The sequence below is a fragment of the Hordeum vulgare genome, chromosome 1H (genome assembly GCF_904849725.1).
Source record: "Hordeum vulgare subsp. vulgare chromosome 1H, MorexV3_pseudomolecules_assembly, whole genome shotgun sequence".
In the NCBI taxonomy this organism is placed as follows: domain Eukaryota; kingdom Viridiplantae; phylum Streptophyta; class Magnoliopsida; order Poales; family Poaceae; genus Hordeum; species Hordeum vulgare.
Window position 1 is genome coordinate 419,419,679 of NC_058518.1, and position 5,144 is coordinate 419,424,822.

Below are 5,144 nucleotides of genomic sequence, written 5' to 3' on the forward strand. Positions count from 1 at the left end.
GACTTGTGCCGTCACTCTCATATTGCCATTGCATGATCGTAAGATAGCTAGCGAGATGTTTCAACGTCATACGCCAAGCTAGCTCGTTGCACATCCCGGTACACTGCCGGAGGCATTTCCTATAGAGTCATTTCTAAGCTTTGAGCTGTGAGTAAATAAAAGTGTGATGATCATCATTATTAGAGCATTGTCCCATGTGAGAAAAAAAATAAAAAAAAGAGAGGACAAAGAGCCCAAATATAAAAAAAATAAAAGAGAAAAGAAATAAAGAGATGCCTAAGAGCCCAAATAAAAAAATAAGAAAAAAAAGAGAGAAGGGACAATGCTACTATCTTTTTCCACACTTGTGCTTCATAATAGCACCAAGTTCTTCATGATTGAGAGCTTCTTGCTTTGTCACTACCATATGCTAGTGGGAATCTTCATTATATAACTTGGCTTGTATATTCCAATGATGGGCTCCCTAAAAATTGCCCTAGGTCTTTGTGAGCAAGCAAGTTGGATGCACACTCACTAGATCTCCTTTTGAGCTTTCACATACTTATAGCTCTAGTGCATCCTTTGTATGGCAATCCCTACTCATTCACATTGATATCTATTAATGGGAATCTCCATAACCCTTTGATATGCCGAGTCAATGTGACCATTGATCGGCACTCTCTGGCAATAGCTAGACGAATGTTGTTCTCGATTGCTCAACAATTAGAAATTGTCTTGCAATAACCCACCAGCGCGTGGGATCGAGGCGGTTTTCGAGGGTAGAGTATTCAACCCAAATTTGTTGATTCGTCGGACAGGAAGTGAGAGTATACTCTCAAGTATTATCAGCTGAATGTGTCAGATTCAACCACACCTGAAAGATTAATATCTGCAAGCAAAGTATTAACAACAAAGTAGCAGCAGAGCAAGTAACAGCAGCAGCAACAGTAGCAACAGCAGAGCAAGTAACAGCAGCAGCAACAGTAGCAACAGCAGAGCAAGTAGCAATAGAAGCAGTGGGACAAACTCGTAGGCAATGGGTCGGCGATTTGTTTGGATGATATTCATCATGCAACAGTCATAACACGGAGAGATATGTGGCTAGCTCCCGTTCGTCAATGTGATGTAGGCATGCATTCCGTGTGTCGTCATATGTGCTTAGGGAAAAGAACTTGCATGACATCAATTGTCCATCCCTCCCGTGGCAACGGGGTCCCAAAGGAAACTACGGGATATTAAGGTTCTCCTTTTAATAAAGAACCGGACCAACGCATTAGCACTTGGTGAACACATGAACTCCTCAAACTATGGTCATCATCGGGAGCGGTTCCGGTTATTGTCACTCCGGGGTTGCCGGGTCATAACACATAGTAGGTAACTACAACTTGCAAGATCGGATCTAAAACACACATATATTGGTGACAACATAATAATTTCAGATCTGAAATCATGGCACTCGGGCCCTAGTGACAAGCATTAAGCATGGCAAAGTAGTAGCAACATCAATCTCAGAACATAGTGGATACTAGGGATCAATCCCCATCAAAACTAACTCGATTACATGATAGATCTCATCCTACTCATCACCGCCCAGCAAGCCTACAAATAGATTACTCAGGAATGATAAAGAGCTTCATGGAATTGGAGAGGGAAGAAGGTTGATGATGACGATGGCGACGATTTCCCCTCTCGGGAGCCCAAAACGGACTCCAGATCTGCCCTCCAGATGAAGAACAGGATGTGGCAGCGCCTCTGTATCGCAAACGCGAAGAAATATTCTCTCTTGATTTTTTCTGGGACGAAAGTGAATTTATAGAGCTGAGATTGGGGGCGGCAGAGCCACGTGGGCCCCACAAGCTTGCTAGCCGCCACCAGGGGGTGGCCGCTACAGGGCTTGTGGCCCACTGGCCCATCCCCTCCAGTGGATCTTTGCGTAGGTATTTTCATATTTTCCAGAAATATTCTCCGTAAATTTTCAGGACGTTCTGAGAACTTTCATTTCTGCACAAAAACAACACCAAGGCAATTTTGCTGAAAACAGCGTCAGTCCAGGTTAGTTCCATTCAAATCATGCAAATTAGAGTCCAAAACAAGGGCAGAAGAGTTTGGAAAAGTAGATACGATGGAGACGTATCAATTCCCCCAAGCTTAAAACCTTGCTTGTCCTCAAGCAACTCAGTTGTCAAACTGAGAGAGAAAGAAAAACTTTGACAAACTCTGTTTGATCTTGTTGTTGCAACTATGTCTAACTCATAACCAGAATTTCAGCAAGATCACAAGTTAACCACATAAGCAAGTGACTCAAAGGTCTCACGGTAAGCTAATATCAATGGCATAATCAACTAACAAGCAAATAATAATGAGTTTCAAATACCAACACTTCAATCAAAACAAGCGTGAAGCAATATGAATAGGTGGTATCTCGCTAGCTCTTTCTGAGACCGTAAAACATAAATGCAGAGCACTTTCAAAGATCAAGGGCTCACTAAACATTGTAATTCATGGCAACGAAGATCCAGTCATAGTCATACTCAATATCAATCAAAAGCAAAGCATAAAACTGACAGAGGTGCTCTCTAATTGGTGCTTATATAAGAAGAGGATGACTCAATAGGAAAATAAATAGACAGGCCCTTCGCAGAGGGAAGCATTGATTTGCAGAGGTGCCAGAGCTCAAGCTTTGAAAACAAGATAATAATTTTGGGTGGCATGCTTTCATTGTCAACGCAATGACCAAGAGTTCTCAATATCTTCCATGCTACTCATGCTATAGGCGGTTCCCAAACAGAAAAGTAAAGTTTTAACTCCCCCACCACCAATCGATCACACTCCACGGCTAGCCGAATCCTCGGGTACCGTCCATACTAACATCAATCCGGGGGGAGTCTTGTTTTACAGTTATGTTTTCGATTTAAGCGTGGAACTGGGCATTCCAATTACCGGCCCCTTTCTCGTGAATGAGAGTGAATAAACACATGTCGAGGATAACACTCCTAGCATGGAAGATACCAATAGCCCCCTGTCACCACATGAGCAGTTCAGGCATGCAAAACAGATTATTTCTTGAAGGTTTAGAGAGTGGCACATGCAAATTTACTTGGAACGACAGGTAGATACCGCAAATAGGTAGGTATGGTGGACTCTCATGGAAAAACTTTGGGTTTATGGAAGTGGATGCACAAGCAGTATTCCGCTTAGTACAAGTGAAGGCTAGCAAAAGACTGGGAAGCGACCAACTAGAGAGCGACAACAGTCATCAAGATGCAATGAGTTTGACTAACATTGAATGCAAGCATGAACAAGATATAAATCACCATGAACACGAACATCATAGAGGCTATGTTGATTTGTTTCAACTACATGCATGAACATGCGCCAAGTCAAGCCACTTGAATCATTCAAAGGAGAATACCATCCTATCATACTACATCATAGTCATCTCAAAATCTATGTTGGCATTCAAGACAAACCATTATAAGCTCTCAACTAGTTAAGCATGGCATCAGAAACTATGATCTTTAAGATGTCATTGCAAACATGGTTCTCTCACAACAAAGCTGAATTTGGAATGACAAGCTAGTCATATTTACAAAAACAAAATAGATAGAGTTCATACCAGCTTTTCCAGTCTCAGTCACTTCATCATATATCATCATTATTGCCTTTCACTTGCACGATCGAACGATGTGAAAAATAATAAGCGTGCTCGTGCAATGGACTAAGCTAAATCTGCAGGCAAACACAAAGGAGAAGACAAAGTAATATGGCTCTTTGAAAGCTAAACAAGTATGCATGCAAGAGCCACTAAACATTGTAACCAATATCTTCTACCTTGACCCAAAGAAAAAGAAAACTATTTACACGGGAAAACTCCCAACAAGCAAAAAAAGAAAGAAAAATCTTTTTGGGTTTTCTCAAAAGGACACAAAACAAGAAACAAGAAAACGAAAATAAACTAGCATGGATAATACAGTGGCAAAGTGTAAACACCGGCTCACAAAGTGAAAGCATAAGCATGAATGTAAGGTCGGTGAGAACACGTACTCCCCCAACCTTAGGCTTTTGGCCTAGCTTGGTCTACTCCCATGGATGGTCCTGGCGAAACCCAAAATCATAATGGGTGTTATACGGGAGTGCTGCAGCCACTGCCTGAATAACTGCCTCACGTAGTCGAGCAGCTGTCGCCTCCCTCTCATACTCCTCTGCCTCTCCTATGGTTATGTAGTATCTTCGTTTTACCTGAAAGTCAAAGAAAGCAGGAGAAGGAAGGGTAATATGGAAAACACGTTGCCAGTTAAATATCAAGCGGTATAGGAGGGATCCATGATCCCTCTCAAGGAACTGGTTGCGTGTTAGAGCGACACGATCAAGGTAGGCTGTACGGAGAGGAGGTTCTTCTGAACGGATGGATACTCCAAGAAAATTTGCTAAGCGTGTAGCATAAATTCCACCAAAGAAATCCCCCTCAATGGCATTATTATTCAGCCTCCTTGCTATTATAGCTCCCATATTGAAGCTCCTGTCACCTGTTACTGCGCTCTTAAGGATACTAAGGTCGGAAGCGCATCGGTGACAATGTGCACCCTTGCCATTAATGCACCTACCTATGAAGAGGGCAAAGTAGTGCAAGGCAGGGAAATGGATGCTTCCTATGGTGTCTTGCGTGATATCTCTGGTTTCTCCAACAGTTATACTGGAGACAAAGTCTTTGACCGAAGACTTAGAAGGATCATTAATACTACCCCCATCGGGCATCTTGCAAATCCTATTGAAATCCTCCAAATCCATGGCGTAGGATTTATCGTACAGATCAAACAGTATGGATGAGTCACGGCCAATTGAAAATTTAAATCTACGCACGAAAGAGGCAGTGAGCATAGCATACTGTTCACATTTATTTGAGAGGAATTCTTCTAACCCGGCATTGTGGACAAGTGTATCAAACTCATCCTTGAAACCTGCTTCGATCATGAACTCATCGGAAGGCCATTCACATGGTTGTACCGGTGCGTCCCTTAGTTGATAAGGTTCGGGCTCCCGAAAAGAAAGACGGGGACCCTTCTTACTTGAGGAACCACCATAAAACTTCCTCCTGAACATAATTTCCTTTTGCTGAAATTTTTGAAGTTCAAGAGAAAAGTGAATGAAGGCCAACCACACCTTGT